At 61.5% G+C, this 13,044-nt stretch overlaps 1 protein-coding gene across 6 annotated transcripts in view; it reads right to left on the reverse strand.

The window, feature by feature from the left end:
• GSE1 (Gse1 coiled-coil protein) overlaps positions 1 to 13,044 on the reverse strand; it is a 133,628-nt gene that overhangs the window by 53,742 nt on the left and 66,842 nt on the right. The gene's annotated exons all lie outside the window — the stretch shown is intronic.

The following is a 13,044-nucleotide window of genomic DNA, read 5'->3' on the forward strand; positions in this document are numbered from 1 at the left end:
TGCACACACGCAGAGCAAGACGCTGGCAAGGCCTTGGCAAGATTTATTTAGGATGCGGGATCCAGCTGCCTTGCTGCTGTGCTTGGAGGTGTGAGCCCTTGGCAGAGGACCAGGCACGGGCACTCAGAGCTGGAGGGACTTGGCAGTACGGACCCAAATGGAGTCCAGATCCCACTTCAAAAGAGACCCCGGGCCGCATGGAGCTGGAGGCAGGGAACAATCAATGGTCCTGGCCCCTCTTTTCCCGGGCCCCTTTCCACCTGCAAATCTAGCTCACTTTGCACCCCCACAGCATCACTTCTGTTCAGATCCCACTTCTACAAGCCACCCCTGACAAACCCAGCCGAGCAGGTAGCTCCCAAATGAATGGTGCCATCGCTAAACGGTGCTACAGTCAGCCAGGCCAGCTCCCACGGATGTCCCAAGCTGCTCACCATGCGCAGTCCGGGGCCAGGTTTGCCTCTGCCGGGGCCAGGTAAATCAGCACGGCTCCACCGAGCCATTGGGGCTGCACTGATTTGCATCAGCTAAGGATCCGGCCTTCTCCAACACGTTGCAGCAGAAAAGCGAGCCGCAGACGGAGGTTTCCATCTGCTGGCCCTGCCGGTGAGGAGCTAGGCATCGGCACGTGCCAAGCCGCCGGCGTGCCAAAGCTGCGGCCCGGGACTTCGTTCTGCTAGGGGGAGAGGGAGACCGAGGGCACGCGGCTTGGGATCTGCTTTTGCTGCTCCGCAAAGATCGACGCAGCGCCTTTGCAGAGCTAAGTGCGCGGGCGGGCGTCACCCAGGGAGCTGCTATCAAGAGCGCGGCCACCTCTCCCGGCAGCTGTGTCTCTTGGCTGCCGGGGGCAGCTCGCACGAGCTCTCTTCTGGAGAAAGCAGCAATACGGAGGGGAACGGCTTGCCAAGGCACTCTTGCCGTTACCCAGATCCCCCCCCACCCCTGCCCGCACACGACGGGGGTATATTAGAAAGCCCGAGAGATGCCGGAGCACCGGGAGCCGCGGCAGCTGCAGACAGGCAGGGCTGTGCTCTCTGCAACCCTTGAGACCCGATCACGGGGAAGGCTCTGGCACGGCAGCCCTCGGCCACCGCGGCATCCGCTCCGAGCAAGCTGGCAGCAGGGGCTGGCGGGCGGCGGGGCCAGCGCATTTGTTATCGGCGCCGGCCGCGCCAGCTCCCTCTGACAACAGCAGGTGGAGGCCGCGCAGGTTGGAGCCGCTGCCGGCGTGGCGCTTTGCATCGTGATTTTCCGCCATTTAAAAAATGTCAAGATGACTTTTCCTCCCATCAGGAGAAGAGCAAAAGCCCTAAACAGCCTGGAGAATTAGATCAGGGCCGGCACACCTCTCTGCCGGCGAGCCGCCTCGATCCTCCGGCACGGCTGGATTCTGGGGGACGCGCCCCTCGCCGGGGGGTGAAACCAGGCGGGACACAGAAACCCTGCAGCATCAGAGATGGGCTGGGGAGCCCCTTGGAGAGCCCTGCAGGGCAGGCGGATGGGCTCTGTGGCCGGCAAGGCCTTCGGGCACGCAATCCTTGGGTGCTGCTTGGCATGCTGGCAAAAGAGCAAAAGCGTTAGCTAGTTTTGGTCGTGCCCATCCTGAAACCCAGCTCCCTTGCCGGAGGAAAGGGCGGGCAAGGAGCCGCCAGCATCCGCGCGAGGGCACCGCTTTGACACTTCGGGGTTGCGTCTCCGCGTGCAATATGAAGGAGGAATAAAAAGCTGACGAGCAGGAAGGGTTGGGGGGCGCGGGAAAGGGAGGCTGGGCTGGGGTGGGAAGGGAAGCGAGTGGCAAAGAGAGAAGAGCCGCGGGCGGACGTCTCGCTGCTGCGCCGCAGCCCCTTTCAAAGCAGCCTCCTAAATCTCCCGGCCCTCGCGTGGAGGCAGGTAACGCATCCATTATTGATGGATCAGTAGCTGGCGACTGTAAATTACGGAAACAAACACGGAATAATTAGGGCATTAGAGGGAGCATGGAGGCAGCACAGGGGCTGCGGCGCTTGGCGCTGGCTTTCATCTTTGCAGGTGCTCCCCCCCGGTGGCAGCCAGCATCGCAGCCTGCTTACCATATGCACCGCGCCGCCAGCCAGTTCTCGGCTGGGCGGCCTAGTGGGAAAGGCCCCTTGCGCCCAAGCGAAGGCGAGGGGGAAGGAAATGGCAGCTCTTTGGCATGGCGAGCCGCACGGCTCTTCCAGCAGAGATAAAGCAACGGGGCTTGGGCGGTGCACGAGGCCAGGCAGCAGGGCCTCCAGCTGGCGAGGCCAGGCCCAGCCATTCGGATCACGCTTGCCCGAAGATTTTGTGACGAGCAAGGTGTCCGGCTGCCGTGCCGCGACCAGGGCCAAATGCAAGATGCAGCAAAATCCATGGGGGATGCACGCTGGCTCGGGACATAAAAGCCATTTTCTCAAGCTCCAGAGCCCGGATGAGAGGCGGGCAATGGTGGCAAAGGCCTCCCCGGCGTTCATTGGTCAGGGCGAGCAAGCCCCAAGGTGGGAGCCAGGGCACGTTGGCGGGATTTGGGCAACCTCAGAGGAAAATCGTTGCTGTGCTCACCGTTGGTGGTTTCTGGTGTTAAGTAACAGAGATGGAGGGGGGAGGAGATAGGGGCTCAGCCGCATTGCCCAACGGAGAGGCCCACAGGGCCGTGTCCACACTGGGGACTTTGCAGAGCCACTTGCTGCCCGTGGCAGAAGCATGGAGACCTCCCCGGGACCACGCAGAGACAGAGGGGACACCCCGCAGAGCTGCTGGGAGAGCGCCGAGGGGACCCACGCAGACAGGACGATGCTGCTGGAAGGGGCCGACTGCACAGGCATGGGGCCACAGGACTGCAAATGCATGGGGCACTGCAAATGCACGGTGCTGCCACCCATTGCAATCGAGGCCGGGGACCCGGGGCTGCTCCAGCTTGGCTCCACCTTGCCACCTGCACCCTGTGAGGCTATAATGAAGCTCCCAGCACTGCATGTGCCCCTTGCCACCCCATGCACACCCATCCCGGCTCATGGGAGCCGCTCCCCACGGGACTGAGATACTCCACAGAAGGGGAAGCCATTAACCGCCCCCTTCTCATCCAGCCCTTAATCTGTGCGGGAGGTGGGGTGTCCCCATACGTCCCACCCCTTCAACACCAGGCATTAACGAGATTAATTATAGTGGGCCAGCGATCCTTGCCAAAACCACGGGCGCGCGCGTGTGTAATTTCCTACCCTTCACCTACAGTAATCCGCAGCCTTTGGAGCAAATTATTCAAATTCGCTTATATTTAATCTGCCTGCTGGAATTAATTGAATTCTTACGCTCAGCAAATGTCACTCTCCGCGCCGGCTCTGACCGGTCCGAGGGCCGGCAGGACACAGCGGCCGACCGTAGCAGGCGGCGTTTAGCACTCTCTGACCCTTGCTGCCTTCACACCCACCAGGTCCCGGCCTAGGAGCCAGTGGGAATGTCTCTCCTGGCTGCTAAGCGGTCCCAGCTGGGGATCAGATGTCCCTGCCGGAGCCACAAGCTCTTTCTGGTGTCAGGCTTGGCAGCGAAGAAGTGCATGGCTTGGCGCTCCTGCCCTGGAGCCAAACACGCCCCGGTCCTGGAGGCATCAGCCTGGGGTAGCTCCTGGAGACCTGGGCATTTTGGAGAGGATGCTGGAGGGCACCCAGCTTTCTTTTCAAGCCGCTCCGGGCATGTCACGGACCCCGTGGTGCCTGCTGGGAGGGGCAGGCCGCCTACAGCAGCTCTCATCCCTGTCCTGCTAGGTTCAGCTTTGGGTCCAGGGAAGAGCCTGGAGGATGGTACCACTCTCTAGCTGGAGGATGCTGCCCCTGAGAAGGTACTGCAAGGAGAAAGCATGTCTTCATCTCCTTTGGTGTGGTGCCTAGGCCCTGTCCTGCACCCCCAGACATCCCTCGGGCTCCAGCCTGACCCCAGGATGCACAGGCTGCACCGGGGAGGAGAGAAGCCAGAGCCATCCCGTCCGCCGGGAGAAGGGAGGCACCGGGCAGGCGATGCCCTCTGACCGTGCCGCGGCGCTCCCGGCAGCGGGAACGGCTCCAGCCCTCCCTGCCGCCTCGCTCCGCCGCGGAGCCTGCTATTAAGCAAACAGAACCTGCGCGAAGGCGACCTGCTGGCTCGGCGCTGGAAGATGAAAGGCTTCCCCCTCCCTCCCACTTCGGGAAACTGCCAAAGTGTCTAATTTGCCTGCCTGGAAGGAAGAGGGAAAAGAGCCTCCGTTGTGCTGGGTAATAAGGGCTGCCGGGGAGGCGGGAGCAGCCGGCACGCCGTGTTCCCAGCGAGGGCAGGCGCGGTCCTGCGCTCAGGTGTTGTTTACCCACTTTGAATTTCAGAGGAGTGGGGGGGGGCAGGCAATCTGCCGGGGGGGGCAGCGGTCTGCCAGGAGGGGCCGTGCCAAGCTGCCACTCCAGAAGCAGGAGCGCCAGGGTGAGGGACTGGCACCAGGGCGGCCGCGCTCGGGTCCAGCGGTGCTCTCTGCCCGCAAGTGGGGGTGAGCCGTGCAAAGGCGCCCTTGCAGCTCCTCCCATCTGTGCTGATCTGGGCCTCGGGGAAGAGGAACTTGCCCCCCAAAAGGCAGGGCCCTGGCACAGCTTGGGAAGCCACCGGGACGGTTCAAAGGAGCATCGGGGAGACAGGCTCCGCTTGCAAGGGCAGGAGACCTGCTGCCAACACAGGTCGAGCATCCTTCTGCCTCCCCCTGCTCCAGCCTGGCCCTAAGGCCCCTTCCGGCTGAAGCAACGAGGAGAAAAGAAAAAAAAAAGTTTCTGACAAAACTGTGCTTCGTTCTCACCCCCCCGCCTCCTCCCTGCAGCACCAGGGAGACCCCCACCCCGCGCAGCCGACTGACAAACTTGACTCCATCTTGCCTTCCCCTACGACTCGCCTGGGATTATCATAAATTAAGACATAATTACTCCATGGAAATTTACAGCACAAAGATCTGGGCGCTAACAAGTGTGTTTCACAGCGATGGGAGAGATACAAAGAGCTATTGTCTGGCAGGCGCAGAAACCTGCTCTCCACCGCTCCGCTTGGGGAGCTGCCGGCAGGGTACCCGGGGCGTGCCCTCTGCCGCCTGCAGCGCGCGGGGCTTTGCCTCCATCGCAGCCCCTGGCGTCCCCGCTGCAGGGCAAACCCCGAAAGCCGGCAGACCTTGCTGGCCTGAGCTGGGGATATATAGCCCTGCCTGCACTGGGGGGGGTCGCTCTGGCCAGGCCCGCAGCTCTTGGCACGGCCCCAGGTCTTTACTTTTTACATGCACCAAATCCACCTGGACCTGGGCAGCCCTGGCACGGAAATCCTGGGCTTGCAGCAATCGCTGACACAAGCCCCAGCCCAGAGCAGCCTGCTCGGGTCCAGTGGCATATGCTGCCGGCATTAGCGGTGTCGCCGCGCCGCATTAAGGTGCAGAAATTTGATTAGAAGGTTATATATCCCCATGCTCAGGCCGGGACCGTAAAACCCGGGCGGGAAGTACAGCCAGCAGCTGTTCTCCGCTCGGGTGTCAAGCAAACATTACCAGAGGCCGTCCTCCTGGCTGGCAGGGCCAGGGCGTGAATGCCGATCCCTCGGGCCTCTCCCCACCAGCAGCGCCCGGCTAGGACGGACGAGGAGCAGTGGTGAAGGAGCTAACGAGGGCTGCGTGAAGGCTGAGCAAGAAGGGCCGGGAAGAGGAGGAAGGTGGCCATCCAACCACGCAATCCTCCCCGCCATGCCCCATCCATCTGCCGCGGCAATGAGCCACGGGCCACTGCGCTGCTTGGGTTTGCTCCGACACCGAGCGCTGTATGGGCCCTGGGCCCTTCTCCTCACCCCCCCGAGGCGTCCGGGGGCAGGGGGATGGGTGCAACACATGCTGGAGCTTCGCGGGGTGTTTTTCAAGGCAGATGAGAGGGAAAAACAGGGTGCCACGAGGAAGGAGATCCAACCTTCCCTGCTGCAGACCCCTGAGCCCGGGCTACCAGGCCACGTGAAGCCACAGCCACATCAGAAAGGGCCGGTGGGCTCTGCTAGCCAACGCAGGCTCCCCAGCCCATGCAGAGGGAAACCAGCCAAGCCCTTCAGGGAAACAGGCCAAGCTCGGAGACCCCGCTGCCTCGAACCCGGACCCCCGGGCGGCCCCGTGCAGAGACAGTGACCCAGCGACAATCGTCTCATCTCTCTCGCTCTCGCTCGCTCTCCTTCTTCTTCTTCTTTTTTTTTTTTTAAAGCCGCTCAAGAAACAGTTTTCCTAACAAAGGCTCCGAGGTGGCAGGATGTCTCCTTTATTCGCTCTACAAGCGAGACAGGCACGTTCGCTCCCAGCGCTTTCATCTTGTCAGGCAGGATGTGTGAGCGTTCAACCACTCTGGACTTTTTAGTCAGGGGAGCGCTGTGCTTGACACTCGCCAATGGGATCTGATTGACTGGCTTTTAATCTCCAGCTTTTATCTCCCTTCCAAGGGGGAAGTGCCATGTTCCAGTGAAGTGGGTGCTTAGCGGGAGAAAGCGCTGAGTGGTGGCCGCCGGCAGAGCCACTTGGCTGGGAAGAAGGGAGCGGGTGGCAGGCCGCTCGCTCTTCCCCTGGGGCATTTCCACATGCCCGGCGAGGGGGCAGAGACGGCCCAGCCACCTCCATCGCTGTGCCCTGTCTACACTAGGGCAGTCGCAACATCTCGGCCCCTCATCTAGCAGGGTTGGCCTCAAGTACGAAACAGAGGATAAGCCCTCCTCCCTTGGAAGTGCTGGCTGCCTCGTGTCCCCGGCAGCGAGTCCCAGCCCTGCCAAGAGTGCCAGCTCCAGGCGGGAACCATCCCCGGGGTGCACGGAGAAGGGGAGCAGCGCCTGGACTCTGCAGCTCCTAACCCCAGCTGCAAGACGACTCCATGCTGACCCCTGGGTGCAAACGCCTGGGGCTTTGCACCCAGTAGCACGGCCACATCCCCCAGGGGAGCGAGGCTCCTACAATTGCTTGAATCTCCTTAAACCCACAGGGTGAACTGGGCAATTCCTCCCCTTCCCCAAACTAGTCATTAGGTGGTTCAAAGGCCACGCTCTGTTTTATGCAAAGACCCAGCAGATGCACAAGGGGTTAAATAAGATGTCGGGGGGGGGAGTGCCCCCTCCAAATCCCTGCCACGTTAATCCCAGCCGAGGCACCGGTGCTGACTGTCACCCGCGTACAGCTGTCACATGCATTAAAAAAAAAAAATAATAATCAATGTAGAAAACAACAAAACAGAGCGAAAATTCAGGCGGCTAAAACAAATACAGCAATAAAAAGACGGGACTCCTAGAAAAGCTATCCGTGCAATTAAGCAGTTTTCTGCTGTATGGTGATAATCACCTAATTATACTATTAATGACAGTTCAACCTGCTCGGAAATAAAAGGACATTCTTCCATAACAGGATGCCAGCTGTTTGTTACAGATGTCAAACATCTTTAAAACATTATTATTAAAGAAAGGGATGGGGGGGAGGAATACACCCTATAAAACTGACGCGTGGCCTTCTTTTCTTCCCTCGCCGTGTCAAAAATAACACGCTGCAGAAGGGAGGGTTGGGGGGGAAGCCGTCTAAAAAAAGCCCAACCTGCAATTAAAACCCCGGCAGGGGAACAGAGAGGGGTAAGAACGGCCGCCGATTTTGATTTTACCAGCGTCTTTAATTCTTTCCAATTAAATAATTCATTGAGGAAGAGGGATGTTTATCCAGGATAAGAGATCTCCCCGTGAGTCAGACCGAACGCCCCATGTAAACAGAAACTGTAAAATACATTGTCATCCTGAGCAGCTCGCTGAAGCCAAATTTAGAGAGCTGTGGACTATTTGTGGCAGCCCCGGCCTGCCGTTCACGCTTGCCCCGAGCACGCAGACATATGCTGGGTTTGCTATTCCCTGCCAGTATTTCTCGGGAGCATGTGCGCCTTTGACATTTGGTAGCACGAAGGTGTAATAAATATCAAACTTTGTCTTCTGACAATAGGCAGCCGCATTTAATTAACTAGAGTGTTAAAAAAAAAAAAGAGAGAGAGAGAGAGATAGAAAAAGGGGGAGAGGATGGGAGAAAAGGAGGGGAAACAAAGCAGATTAACCCTTTGTGAAGCACAGACCAGGGTAGAAAGGGCATGGCAGGGAGGGAAGAGCAAGGCCTGGGGGCTGGTGACCGGAGGGGACTTGCTCCCCAGTATCGGTCTCCCCGGATGGGGGTGATTCGGCCGGTCTACAGCTGGGACAAGCCACCTGGGTGCGACTGACTGGACGTGCCTCTCTCATTAGCTCCAGAGCAGCTTTCTTTGCATTTCTGGCCCATGCTGCAGACGGCATCCCACCGGCTCTGCCACCTGCACGTGCTGTCAGAGACAGGCAGCCGGTGCCAGCCTAGTGCCAAGGAGAATCGGGCGCCAGCAGGTGCTCCAGCCTGGAGCCAGGCGCCGCTCCGACCCCGGCTGCAAGGAGTGGGGGGAAGATGAGGGGAAGACCCCGGCCGCTCGCTTTTTAAGGTAACATCTGCTGCGTGCTAATCTGCTTGTCGGCACTTTGTCCGTCCTCTCCTAGGCCCCTTTGCCCTCGTGACGGAGCACAAGGGAGGGTGGGATACGAGTAGGGGCATCATGTGCTGGCAGGAAGGCAGGGACCGGTGCCCCTCTGCACCGTGTCAGCGCCAGGCAGGCCGCGTGCTCTCCGTGCCGTGCGGCGATGCGAGGTGACAGATTAGGGTCCCCTGCCAAAGCCAGCGGGGAGCACTCGCTTTCCAAGCAGCTGAGCGCGACAAACCGGCTTGCCAGGCTACCGGCCGGGACCTGGGCCCAGTCATTTTAGCTCCTGGAAAGCAACCTGCCCGCAGCCAACAGGAGAGATCACAGCCATCCCCAGCCACGCAGCAGCACACCCGGGGAAGGGGAGATGCCCCGGAGAGGCTAAATCCCCAGGCACACTCAATCCTTCTGACCTGCAAATGCAGTTCCACCCCAGAAGTGGCTGCATCTTAGCAGCAGGTACGAAGGTCCCCGTACCTGCAGCCTGGGGTCCATCGATTGTACCAAAATGTGCAATATGACTAGCGTCACCAATGCCCGCACGAGCCCACCGGTCTCCACTGTCCTGTGCAGCCACAGACCAGGCTGTCTTTAAAACCACTGGGAAGTAAACCTTCACGTAGGAACAGAAAAACTAACCCGGAAAGGTTTCCCCGGCACTGACTTCATTCATCTTTCCCAGCCCGTTCTTGTACAGAGCCCTGAGGGCCAGGCCTCCCGCAGGGAAGGGAGACCGGGAGAAGGGACAGCGGGAAGGAGAAGCCAGGCATCCAGATCACTTCGCTTAATGGGAGCCAGAGATTCCCTGCCTGGCCATGAGGAAACCCAGCTCTCGCTGTGCCTCAGTCTTCCCATCTATAAAATGGCCCCGGCATAAGCCAGAAGCGAGGGGGTCTTTCTCAGTGCAGAGTATTGCGATGGATGCCATCCCCTGCTCTGTTGGGGAGATTTCCCAGATACTCGTCCCCTTCCAGGCCCAGCGAGACAGGTCCTCGGGCCCAGAGCCTGAGGGAGGGGAGAGCCCACAACCAAGGACACTTGGTGCAGCAATTCAGCTGCAGCATCCACCACACCGCACAGGGATCTCGGCCTCCCTCCCTCAGCTCGGCGAGGTCCAGACCTCATGCCAGCCCTGCATGGATGACCACCCCCCGCCCCGGCCAGCTGAAAGGCCCTGGCTAATTGCCGGCTCTAGACGCCTGCCAGAGCCGCGCGGCACGAAGGAGCCCCGAGGTGACGCCAATCCCTGGCCTGCCGCCGGATGGATTTCGGGGGTCACCGGCATCCTTGCCCCCGCTTCCCACCGGGCCCAACCCCCGCCCCCGTGTGCCGTGGCAGCAATTAGCCCGCGGCCGCCCAGACATCACCGGGGCCGCTGCGGTGCGCGGCGCTCCCTCCTTTTATATCTCCCCTCTTCCCTCCCTCTCTCCTTCCTTTCTTCCCCTTGTCAAATAATCACAGGGAAACTAGCAAGTGGTTGACACTGTTGCCATGGCGACTGAATTTAGGGCTGCGGAGGGGAGGAAGGGGGGGCGTCTGCAACTAATCCTCTGAGAACGATGTTAGCAAGTGGGAGAGCCTTAGCACCTCGGGGTTGCAGCCCCGGGTGCTTACAGGGCAGCTGGGGGGACAGCCAGGCCCGGCCCCGAGCTTGTCGACTCCGGCCCCCCCACGCTGCACGGGGCAGAGAAACTCCCCCCCGGTCCCCCGCGTTTGCAAGATGCTTTGGTGCAATTCCTGGGAGAGGGGCACCAACGGGCCGGCAGGAGGAGACCGTGCGGGGGGGCCGGACCGATGATCTGCAAGGTCCCTCGCAGCCCTTGACAGCTCCGAAACGACGACCCCTGGGTGCCTGGCATCTCCCCCGGGGCTTTCTCTGCACCCGCCTTTGTGAGACAAATCCCCCCGTGGCACCCAGCATCCCAGGGGCCGCTGGCGACCACAGGGCTCTCGCGCCCCGGGCACCGATGGTGCTCTGCTGTCCCCGCGTCACACCCGGCATGGGGGGTGACAGGCTAGGAAAGTCCCCTCCACTGCCCTCCCTTGGGAGGCCGCTCGTTGCACGCTCGCAGCGAGCCAGCGGCCGGCACTAGCTGACCGAGAGAGGGCAACAGGTGTCATTTTTAATGCAGCTCAAGTGCCTCTTTAGCGTGGACGCGGCGAGCGCGGTCACCCGCCCCTGCAGGAATCAGAGGCCTGCACCGAGGCCGCGGAGAGCCGGCGAGGACGTGCCCCCTGCTCCTCGTGCCACTTGGCAGGAGGCAAGCGCCCAATCCTGCTCCCTCTGAGCCCGGCTGGGGCTCTACACGGTGCTTTCCAAGACCTCAGACCGGAGGTAACCCCCACATCTGCAGCATCTTCCGCCCACCTTGGCTCCCAGCCCAAGCAGGCGGCTCCAGAGGGCCATGCACGCCCTCCCCGGGTGCTGGAGAACCCAGCCCACACACTTCCCCCGGGGGGAAAGGCTGCACCTCTGCCAGCACAGCCGGTGACTCACGCCAAACGCGGCGCAACCCGCAGCAGCAGGGCAGCGCCGCTGACAACCCCCGGCCGCGCTGATCCGCCGGCTGAATATTGCCGTCCCAAGCCTAAAATAGGCGCTGCTTCGAAAGGGCCTGAATCAGCAAACTCCCCGCGTTTGCCGCGGCGCGCCAGAGCCGCAACCGCTTTCGCAGGGGCGGAGCGTGGGACGAGAGCACGGCCGAGGGAGCTCCGCGTGGGACGGCAGGACAGCCCAGCTGCCCGGGGTCCGGCACCCAGCCTGGACGGGGAACGGGCCCTGGCCCAAACCCGCCGCAAGCCCGGGAGCTGTGGGGCAGCCAAGGCCCTGCAAGCAGCAGGCCAAGCCGGCAGCTTTGCAGGCCCATCTCCAAGAGCTGCATCGGAGGAGATCCCAAGGCAGCTAAACCCCCCGACCTTGCCCCTGCACCCGGTCTGGCCTGGCTCATGCGTCCTTCAGGCTGAATTCCCCCCACCCTCCCAGCACATGTCTACCCCCCAAGACCTCCATCCCCATCCAGCACAGCCCCCAACCCAGACCTCAGCGCCACACAGGCCTGAGACCACCCCTGGGGCTGTGCCCCCTGTCAAATCCGCCCGCCCCGGGCTTGCCCATTTCCCAAAGGCACGCAGCAGCCAGCCCCGTGGGCTCCCCTGCGGGAAACGGGCGTCCTCTCCATGGTGCCAGCTTTGCCCGGAGACAAAGCAGCATGGCACGTACAGCGGGTCCAGCCCTGACTCGGGGCCTCCCAGGCCCCGCGCTGCAAGGAAGCTGATGCCGGTGGGGAAGGCAGCTCTGCGCTTTCAATTCCCTGCTGCTTCCCTCCTTGGTTTGAAAGGAAGCCAGGATCCTTTGAAAGCAGGCTGCCGGCGGAGTTGGGGCCCGCTGAGAAGCGCAAGGCCACTGGATGGCAATTTCCCTTCCTCGGAGCCTCGCGGGATAGACCGGCCCGGGAAGTCAAGTGCAGGCTCCATCGCGCTGCTGGGGGTCAGAGTAGCATCCCTCGCCAGGAGCGGGGGGAACTGCCAGCCCACCGAGGCTAAGAAACGCTCGGGAACCGGGCGTCCAAAGAGACGTGCATGGTCCAGACCCACTCGAGCAGCCCAGGCCTGGGGGAGGAGAGCGGGGAGGACAGGGCTGGTTTGGCTCTCCGGTCCGCGAAGCAGCTCAAGGACATGCGACTCCACCCTGCGTGGCCTGGGCAAGCACCTGCCTTCAAAGGCCCCTAGCCAAGGCACAGTGGAGGGGGCCGTCTCCCACTCGTTTCCTGCAGCCTCTCGCCCCGCAGCTGCGAGCCCAGCTGCATCCCGGGTCCCCCAGCGCCGTGCCACACGCCGGGGCGGGAGTGTGGGTGAGCCCTTACGGGGTCGATGCGGATGGGGACTGGGGTTAGAGGTGTCACTCGCTATCATGCAGGCCCGCCTGGCAGCACGGTGCTACAACAGTGCAAGGCGCTGGCATTGTTTCCTGCACTGCAGCCACCCCCTGCCTGCCGGCCCCCCAGAGAGGCAGCTGTCCTCAGGGGACCCCCCGAGAGATGCTCGTGGAGGGACAGGACGCAGAGCCTGCCCTGCCACCGAGCCAGCTCCAGCATTCGAACTCAGCTCTTCTGGGGGGGTGACGCCTCGCAGGCTCCTCTCCTCGCCCCTGCCCACCTGGAGGCACGGGTCCCCGCTCCTGACCCCGCGGGCCCAGTCCAGGCAGGACGGGGCCCAGTCCAGCCGGAGGCAGAGCCGGTTGCAGGGCCTGGCTGGGCTTCTGCGGCTGAGTCATCACCAGGATCATAAAATCACTCTGTTAAACCCTTGAAAGCTGAGCGGGGAAGGTTAAAATTTACATCTGCTTTGACCCTACCTGTGTGATTAGCATTTCCTAATGTCTCTGGTCGCTGGGAATGGCTGTGTGCAATGATTTCTCTGTTTGACAGCGCCTTGAATAGTCCACACATAATTTTCCTTAATTGCTTTAAATCTCACAGGCTGACACTTCAATGCACCTCTCTCTCTCTCTCTC

Source organism: Crocodylus porosus, unplaced genomic scaffold (assembly GCF_001723895.1).
Source record: "Crocodylus porosus isolate Cpor-Errol unplaced genomic scaffold, CroPor_comp1, whole genome shotgun sequence".
In the NCBI taxonomy this organism is placed as follows: domain Eukaryota; kingdom Metazoa; phylum Chordata; order Crocodylia; family Crocodylidae; genus Crocodylus; species Crocodylus porosus.